Below are 10,194 nucleotides of genomic sequence, written 5' to 3'. Positions count from 1 at the left end.
TATTTTTCTGAAATTATTTCTTTTGAAATAAAACCCTGCTTCTTCTAGCCTCCTCCACTGCTTACAATTCATGCAAAGCTTATGTTTTTTTTGCCCCCACATCATCTCAGAATCAGCCATCATCTCAGAATGCAGAGTTGAAAGTGCCCTCCACATAGTTCAATGCTACAAAAGCCAAAAGTGAACGAGCTTGGACGACTAATCGCAACATAAGGAGTCACAGATAGAGCTGGAATTAGGGCAGAGTTTACTTAATACTTGATTTGTAGTTCGATTAATCAATAATTATATGTTGCACACCCACTATGTCAAAAGCACCTCACTGAGCTTTCGGGCTGATTTCGAGAGGCATCATACACTTGCCTGTGCATTTGAGGAGTTTACGATGTAGATAAAGAATGACTACAGACAGAAGAAAACTGTTGCAAGATAAAAAAGCTAGTTCAAGTTCATTTGGGATTAACCGGCCATGAGTTTGGAAGTCCTTGGGTGCTAACGGTTTAGAGGAAGAAACGAGTTAGCTATGGAGTGGGGGATGCAGTGGGCTGGACGAGGTCGGCGAGGCGAGTTGGGAAGAGTAGCCTGCGAGGCAGGAGCTCAGGGGGCAGCACATGCTCTAAGGCTCTGGGCCTCCTGTGCCAGATCCCTCACTTGCTTACTGGCCTCAGCTCGAGGTTGTCATTCAGGAGATCTGGCACAAGACCTCAAAATCCGAAGTTCAAACGAACAACCTGGGGACTTCAGTAAACGTCAGTTTTAAGAGACCAAAATGTTGGCTCCAAGACGATAAGAACCACTTGGCCTTGCCAACTGCTACATCCCTCTGTATCAGAGCTGTGCTGGAAATACTAGCACATCTGATAAATATTTTTTGCATGATGGCGGGCACAGGAGATGATGATTGCAGAAGATATTCACATAACTCTTGTTGCCTTAGTTTATAAGCGGATCCAAAACTTTAGCTTTCACACTCTTCTAATAAGCACCAACATGGGGAACCTTCTAGGACTTTTCATAAGCTTTGGTCCTTTTCACAACTCAGTGGCCTCTGGAATTATAGATTGGAGGTTATTGACTATATCTGAAGAAGAATCCTAAAGCAGATGCCAGACGTTGTTGAGGCGAGGAATAAAATAAAGATCAAAGATGTAGAGTCACTGTCACCCTAATCCTTAGAAGAGGAAAGGGTATGACAAGTATTAACCTACAAACAACGAAAACAAAAACGATTAAACCACAGCTGAAACAGAACGCACGCTGCAGTTAAAAACGAACGAACAGACAGAGCACGCAAACACAAAACGCAAAAATCCCCTCATGCTAACATTCGATACTTACACCTGACAATGAAATTTTAATGAGAACTCTGACAGCCATGATAATTCACCCAAATTCCAGAAAATATTGAGGTGTACAGTTTGAGGTCCCATTTTATTGTACAGAACTGCCCAACTTCATAACTGCCCTTCCGTATCCAACAATCCACTACTCTTAAACTATGTAGCTTCACATCCCGTTTTTCTCTGAATGCTAATTGCAGAACTGAACTAAGTCTTCACTTTGGAAAGAAAATCTGAATATAATTAATAGTCACTTCCAAAGACTCATCAAGACTTAAAGACGAACCTTGTCCACTATCACCCTCTCTGGGAACTCATCCTCTGTCTTACCAGTCAGAAGTAATATTTTCAGTTTTGGGCTTCACAGCATTTACTGCCTTGTAGTATTTTCAGTCATATACCATGGAGGATTCCTCCACTTGTGTCTTCAATCATCACTCAAATCTCTGCTTTTCTCATAAGCACAAAGGTCATATTTTCAGGGACTTCTACACAAATAATAGGGATACTCCCTCATGTCCTAAGCCCTAGAGTCCAAAATAAAATTTATCTTTCTCACTCTAATGCCTGTTCTTCAACAGTCCAACAAGCGTACCTGTGTCTGGCATATAAAAAAAACAAAAACAAAAACAAACAGAGACCAGTTCCCTGAATTCAGTGAGTTTCAGTCTATTCACAGAAACAGGCCCATGAATACAGCAGTGGAAAGATAATAGAGAAAGCACTCGGCCCAGGCAAAGGTGACCTCTTTCCACTTCGTCCTCCCCATCGGCACTGTAAAGAATCCATCATCATCGCAGCACAGTTACCGAGCGCCTACTGTCTCTGTAAGTTTCTCTATATAAATTCCTCTTCCTCCTCATAACACAGAGAGGTAAGTGCCAGTATAATCCCCAATTTTAAAACTGAAGAAACCAAGGTCAAGAGAGGTCAAGAATTTTCCCCCAATTCAGAGCTGGTGAACACTGAAGTCCTCAGATATTATTAAGTTATAATTTCCTAATATTACTAACTATAACGACATAAGTATTAACTATGTATTAATAACTAATATTATATCCTAAACAATTTTATACATTTTATATATATAGAATGTAGACTATGCATGTTTATTAATATGTAGGTAATTAATAATGCCAAAACTAGTTGTTATTAAACTCTATTTCTAACATGGAGTTATTAAACACTAACAATCTCTATTTTGTTCATTTTGGGGCAGGGCTCGGTGGGGATGGCTCACCTCTACCCCGGGGCCGGAGGCTGGAACAGCGCCACTGAGGCTGGAAGACCCTTTCTCTGTGGCTCACTCACGGGGCTGGCAAGCTGGTTGCTAGCTGCCAGCTGTCAGCTCACCTGGGGCAGAGGGCAGGGGCCTGGGGGCCTCCCCATGAACTTCTCAGGCTGCCCTGAGGCTTCTTCACAGCAAGGTGGTTGAGTTCTGGCATGCGCATTTCAGGAGAACCAAGTGGCAGTCATTCTGCTTTTGTGACTTAGCCTGGCAGTTACTGCCACTCTATCCGCTGGCCAATGCGGTGACAGACCTTGCCAGGTTCAAGGGAAGGGGACACGAACTCTACCTCTTGATGGTGGCAATGGCTGTAGCAGAGTCAAGAAGAGCACGTGGGTGGGGGGGCATTGTTACCTCTCTGTTTTGAGAGGTTACAAAGATAAAGGTTCCTGAAAGGAGGTACCTTCGCCTTTACTAAGGAAAGAGGGTCTACATGGAAAGGAGAATGTGAAATAGATTAAAATAGGTACAGTGTACAGCGGAGGAGGCAGAGATCAGCATATGTCAAAGGTGTAGTTGTACAGTAGCTTGTAAACGCCTAGAAGCTGGTACTGTTCTAATAAAGTTTTATTAGATAATCTGCCCTCCGCAGAAGAAGACACATTTTACATGCAACTCAGAAATTAGTTTACACACAAAAATATAAAGGGTTTGCCAAACACCTGCACTTCAGATCATGTATTAGGTCACATCCATTACGGCACTGATGAATAATTTATTCTTCAATCAAAGAGATACAGTTAGACAATTTAGTTTGCACAAAAAAAAAAAAAGATTCATTAAGTGGACATTTGATTTTATTTAAGTCAAATTTACTTTCATGGAATGAACTTTCTTTGCAATTTATTCATTTATTTATTTATTTTTATTTTTATTTTTTTAATGCCTACAGCACCCGATCTTCCTAGGTGGTCTCCCATCCAAGTACTAACCAGGCATGACCCTGCTTAGCTTCCAAGATCAGACGAGAGAGAGCTGGCTCGTTCAGGGTGGTATGGCTGTAGACTGCAGTTTATTTTTGTAATTACTAGGTTCTCTTAGGCACATGGCTAATAATCATATTTACTGTGCTAGGTATTTCAAAACCTCTAAATCGCTGGAATCTTTACAAATTGGATCCGTATTGATTATAGCAAGAACTCAATATTTGCAAGATTTTTAGCTCTCCCAGGCAAGTGGCCTTATGCACCATCGACAAAAGGCTGAACGAACCGACGGGGGTTCCCCAGCCCGACAGCGCCCCACGCCCAGGCCCGCGGCGCCCCGCACGCGGCTGCCCTACTCCAGCTGCGTCCCCGCGCGGGGACCCACCGCGGCAGCCGAGGCCTCAGGCGGCTTAGCACCGGGCGGGAAGGGGTACAGCCTGACCAGCCGACCCGCTGCGGTCTCCACTATTCTGGTTGTTTTAAATAATTCTCGCCCCCACCTAGTTTCTCCTCCCGATCGCCTCAAAGCCCCGGCAGTGGCCTGGTCCCTTGCCAGCCTGTCGGCGTGATTCACTCTGGCCGGACACTGCGGTTCTGCCGCCCACCTGCCGCCCGAGGAGGAAGAAAGCACAGCCAGTGTCCGCGAAGCCCTCGCCCTTCCATCTCCTCAAAGACAGTAACTTTCTGACAAGGAAAGGGAGACGTCTGGACAAAACTCCGTGTCTTGTACCTCATCCAAGCAAAGTGCTGGCAAACAGTCTGAGGGTGAGCACAGGAGACAGGCGATGGGCAGAGCAGACACGCACCCAGAGCGCGTCCTCGGCGCGCTGTGGTGACACGCAGTCTCCGGGGCTGCGAGGCCCTGTCACCACCTGCCGTTATAACTGCACCAGAGGAAATTGCTTCAGAATGCATTTGTGGATTTATTTTCTCCAACGCCAGTTAAACTTAAATGTATATTAATCAATCTCTTTACAATCCCTGGAGAACTTCAAATAAAATGAAAAATAATTGCAAAACTGGGGCATTAGCTCACACCCCAAAGTCTAAAATGAATGAGCATTTCGTCCCCATCAGCATCACCAACAGTATTCCAAAATATGTTATCACTGCTTCACAGTCTTTGGGATAATATTTTTTTTTTATTTTTCTCTAAATTTACTCTCCAAAAACATGATTATGGTAACGGTTTTCAATAGAGCACATTTGGGAACCTCAATGCAGCACTACCTTCTGTGTCCACCTAGTTAAGTTCGCATATAGTCAACTCAAAATGCTCCTCGCCAAAAGTATCAGAGTTCTAGGGTCTAGGGTGGTGTCTGCGCACACGCACAGGTGAGAGGCTGCTGGGGAAAGGAGAATTGCCGAGAGCTACGGTGAGGCACAGAGCCCTGGCTGCCCCACTTAAAGATTGAAGGATAAAATTAAAATAATTTATAATTATTTATAATAATGCTGTATAATTTATAATAATGCTGTATAATTACGGCATACGCACATCTGTGTGAAGTTACGTTCAAAACATCATGCACGTTGGAGAATTCTAAATATCAAATACAAGGCGTTGCTTAAAATTAACTTGTGTAATGTAGAGATAAAGAGACAAGAGTTGTGATTGCAGAAAAATATTATACCCATATCTGTTATATATGTGTGTGTATATATCTAATAAATACATAATATAATACATATGAATATTTCCATTATAATCTTCAATCTCTAAAACAATCTGGAAGGTGTGTATTACACATGTTTTACAAATAAAGACATTGAGGTTTAGAAAGTTTAAATAAACCCATAAAACTATCGAGTGTGGGACTGGAATTCGAATGTAGGTAATTGGTTCGGCCTCTCTCTCCAAACCTTGGAATCTAAGATGTAAGGCGGAAGTGATCACATCTGTCCTGTGGAAAGCCAGCTCCCGACGGCCCAGATGACACCTCAGATGACAGCCCCTCAGATGACACCATCTTGTGTGGTTTGTCCTTTCGATGATTTCTGTATCTAGGTACCCAAGAAAAAGTGAGCAGACAGAGCCAGCAGCAGAGAAGGCCTGACTGGGAGGGGGCTGTTTAGAGACTGCACGGAGGACGATGTGCCATAGCAGTTACGACTGTCACCTCCACCTTGTACCTGAGGAACCTGAGGCTCCCAGCTGGTGACAAGCAGACTCTGTGCAGGGGACACGGGGCTCACTCTACCCTGTGACCTGTCTGCTCACAGGCAACAGCCCATCCCTCACTCCACTGTGACCACAGATCACAAACCCCCCTCAGAACAGGTCACGATAGGTAAAGAGAAGTATTTCAGAGGCTGGGTTGAGACCGTAGTTCACAGAAAAGACACCCAAATTTGCACACGGGACGGAGCGGAAGGGAAGCGGCGGGGGAAGCGGCGGGGGAAACGGAGGCCCGACTGGGAGAGGCGGGGCTTGAGGTCACTGCCCGCCTGTTTCTTGGGCTGCTCTCTCGGCCTTGCCTTTTGCCTAACCGTTGATGTTTTAATATGGCGGAAACCCAAATATTTACATGGATTCCAATGAATTTAATTCTAAGGACATCGATGTAAACTTCTTTCTTATAAGCATCAACGGCTGATAGACACACTCAATAACAATACATGAAGCAACATAAATACTTGAATCTTGCACCTAGTAGGAAATTTTTTTAAAAATTGCAAGCAGAGAAACTAAGATTCTGTGTCCCCTTGGAGTAGAAGCCGTGATCCTGGAAGTGACTGTCTCCGTGCAGACCTGGAACGGGGAATACTGAAGGTGCTGAGGCTTTGAGGCGAAGATGATTTAAAAAGGAGACACAGAAGGACCAGGACAAAGGTCGTACTTTTATCTACTTGGAAGAAAGGTTTTCCCTAGGAAGAGGAGATGGGTAAAAATCAGAACTATGCAATTTCTTTTGGTAACTTGTTTAGGTGTCACATGTGTGAACATCCACACTTATATTCCATATCGAGTTAACTGTCTACGAACTGAAAATAGTGTGAAGTCAGCCAGGCTAAACTACTGTTTTCATCACTGGTATACAGTTTTTATTTAAGAATCCTGTTGGACACTATTAAACAGTAGTACCTGGACTAGGTGGTTTTACCTGAGCGTAAATAACAAACACCCAGGGTTTGAATTTCTACTTTTCCACATTGCAAGTTGGGGATTTTAATTTTCTGCTCAGCAGGAGACCTATTAACTAAACACAAAACTCTTACTTTTATTAGCCTTACTGCTTCTAAAATCCCTACTGTGTGTTTGGCAGTCTATCCAAATAATTTTTAAGCTACCTTTTTCACAAAATTTTAAGAAACTTCAACTATAAACTAACTTCCATCTTATAAATATGTGATAAGAGCAACTTCCCACAGACAGTGATTTAGCTGAGGTCTTTTCGGTACAGGACAGATGGGATTTTTTTTAACTCCTCTGATAAGGTTGTGATGAGAGGTGACAACCTGCCGAGTGAAGCTTGGCCTATGGCGTCTAGTTTAGAAGCAAACGCGCAGTTCCCCAGACAGCCCCTGGGTGGGGAGCGCCCAGGTGGAGTCCGCGGGTCTCGCTGGGACGTTAAGGGTCAGTCTCCCTGAACCGATGCGAAGGGCACTAACACATCAGTGACGTGTAACTTCATCAATTGTAAGTTTATAGTATTTAATTATATTAAAATTATATTATGTTAAAATAAACACAATTCCTAGGGAATCTTTTGTTCTTAATACTAGTTTTTCCCGAGAAATCTTGTATTTACTAGAAAAGTACCAAATCTGTGTTCTAGTTCAGTTACTGCCTTAAACTGTACGAGGTTCTTCACCTATAAACAGAGTCTACACTGTTGAGTTCACATGACTGTTATGGTTCCTACACAACACAGTGCTGGAGTTTGAGGGGACTCAATACATAACCATCTGTCTTCAGATGAGCAGTAAGACCAGAGTCGGACATGGAGGCCTTTATCTCCGAGTCTGACAGAAGCTGGCCCGGAGAACGGGCGATGGGGTCGACTTTCCTGAGCCCTGCTGGCCGAAGAGGCCTCCTCGGCCAGGGCGGGCCTGTCCCCAGGTTCACGGTCAGGCCCAGGGCAGTGAAGGCCCGCTCGCTCGCTGCAGGCAGGCCCAGAGCGGAGAGCTAGGAAGTGGGCAGTAGGCTAGGAAGTTCTGCCCACGGTGGGAGAATAAGGGGCCGCAGAGAGGACGGGAGTGTTTGGGCAAAAATACCTTTCAGAAAATCAGGACTAAAGCAGCAATATCTTCCTTTAACAAATTAAACTGTGATTCCCGCCACATCCAGCTACCAGGCAGCAGATCCTGAAAATACAGAAAGGTTTGGGTCGGCGGTTCCCAACCTTTTTGGCACCAGGGACCAGGGCTCCTGTGAGAATCTAATGCCTGGAGATCTGGGGTGGAGCTGAGGTGGTGATGCCCGCGCTGGGGAGCAGCTGCCAGTACAGCTGGAGCTTCGCTTTCTCGGAGGCTGTTTACCTCCTGCTGTGCGGCCACGGACAGGTACTGGTCCGGTCTGCGGCCCAGGGGTCGGGGACCCCTGGTTTAGATTATATTCATCGTAGCAATATGAGTGATACACTGTATAAGAAGCTGGGTTGTTTCTAACCTACCAAAGCATTTTTCTTACAGAGTGATACACTGTATAAGAAGCTGGGTTGTTTCTAACCTACCAAAGTATTTTTCAAAAATTGCATCCTGCCTTTCTCTAGCTGCAGAGTATCTAGGTGAAACTTGATAATCTTTATTTGCAATCAGCTTTTTATTATAAAAATAGACTATAAGCTGAAAACAGACAGGTATAAATTTAGTTATCATATCTAATATCAATTCTCATATGCTCTTGTAACCTATTATCTAGAAGACACTAGTTTCTTACCAATTCTTTTGAAATATTTATGCACATCAAGTCCCAAACAACTTGTGCAGGAGAAATTGTAACATATAAAGTTGATATCTTACGTTCTTCCCTGTATGTTTTGAAGACTGTCCTACATCAACATCTGTAAAACTAACTTTTTAAATAACTACTTAGTAATCCAAAATAAACACTTATCATAATTCAATTGGTCTCCTATTAAAGAACATTTATTTGTGACCACTGTAATTTCAATAACACTTTTTACACCTTTCCTAAGTAGGAAGTCTTCCTAGGAGGGGAATTTGGCTCTTTTGAGGAGTCAAAGCATACATACATTTCACATTTTGAAAGTCAGCCACATTGCCTACCAATGGGTCTGCACCAGTCTATACCAAGAGAACAGAAGAGTGCATTTACCAGCTCCCTGCGTTCCCAGAATCAGCGAACTTCGCCAATCTGGCAGGCTAAAATGTACGTCATTTTAATGTGCATTTTTTTTTACTTACTAATGAGACTGAGGTTCTTTTTTTCCCACATGATTACTGTCTATTCATATTTCTTTAACTATGAATTGCTTTTTGGTTAATTTTCTATTGTGTGGTTTGTACTTATCTCTGCGTTTTAAGAATGTTCCTTCTCTTATCTCTGCCCTTTTTGCAATTATTATACAAGCATATTTCTGTCATTCGATTTTGTTACATAATATCTATACAACTACATTATATGTAGTTGTATAGATATTTAATGAATTATGTTTTCCTTTTTACATTAAGATTTATGAAGTTAATGTGACTGATAAAGTCGATACTATCTTAGGTTTACTTTTCCGGTATCTTTGCGAGCATTCATAAAATAGCCTTTTGTTATTTTCATTGAGAATGCAATAATTACATAGCTATAATGGTTATAGATTAATTTATGGAGAACTAACATTTTCACAATACCAAATCTTTCAATATAAAAACATGCCACATGTTCAGTCCTCCTCTTATGCCAACAGTAGACGTTTGAAGCTTTTCGTGTTGGTCCCACACATTCTGACTGGATTTCATCCTAGATATGTTATCCTTTTTGTTGATAGTATAAACAGGGCTTCTTCTTCCAAAATTTAAGTGTTTACTTGATTTGTGTATGAAAACTTACACTGAGTTCTGCACAATAAGTTTTTTAACCCTACTAAATTCTCTTTTTAAATTTGTTTTCACTGAGATGTTCAGGCTTACCAGAGATAATATTATCTGAAAATAATGATAACGTCATAGTTAATTTGAAAGGCTAACAAGATTTTGATTGACATTTTGAATATTCTTCATGCACAAAAAAAGAAAAAAAAACAGAGAAAATAGCTTTATCTTTATTTCATACCTTAATGTCTTGAACAAAGGTCTTTTTTTTCTTACATTTGCTTTGAATTTCTTGACTACAAAATTCAATATATGGATGGTTTCAATTTTCCTTCTTGACTTTCATATTTGAAAGGAAGAAAGAGTAGCATAAATATAACAAGAATTTGGTCTTCCCTAAGTGACCTTTTATGAGTTTTCTAAATAAGTCTAAGTAAGTAAGAAGTTGGAAATTGTAATACACATCAGAAGCCAGAAATCTCAGTGCCACAAAGCAAATAAATGGTTCTTCACATTTTCATTCAATCAATATTGAATACAGGAGATATAACGAAGATGACAATTGACCCTGTCACCCAGGAATCTGCCATCTTGTTAGGAGGTAATCACTTTACTACAGAGGTGAGCACCAGACAGCAGAACAGGAATTCTT

The 10,194-nt window shown here is 42.0% G+C and overlaps 1 long non-coding RNA gene and 1 pseudogene across 1 annotated transcript in view; both read right to left on the bottom strand.

Annotated features, from left to right (window-relative positions):
* LOC105306617 overlaps nucleotides 1-10,194 on the bottom strand; it is a 226,986-nt gene that overhangs the window by 129,009 nt on the left and 87,783 nt on the right. The gene's annotated exons all lie outside the window — the stretch shown is intronic.
* LOC111732379 lies at nucleotides 3,512-3,634 on the bottom strand (annotated as a pseudogene).

This window comes from Pteropus vampyrus, unplaced genomic scaffold, assembly GCF_000151845.1.
Source record: "Pteropus vampyrus isolate Shadow unplaced genomic scaffold, Pvam_2.0 Scaffold451, whole genome shotgun sequence".
NCBI classification, from domain to species: Eukaryota; Metazoa; Chordata; class Mammalia; order Chiroptera; family Pteropodidae; genus Pteropus; species Pteropus vampyrus.
This window is presented reverse-complemented; position numbering and strand designations above follow the sequence as displayed.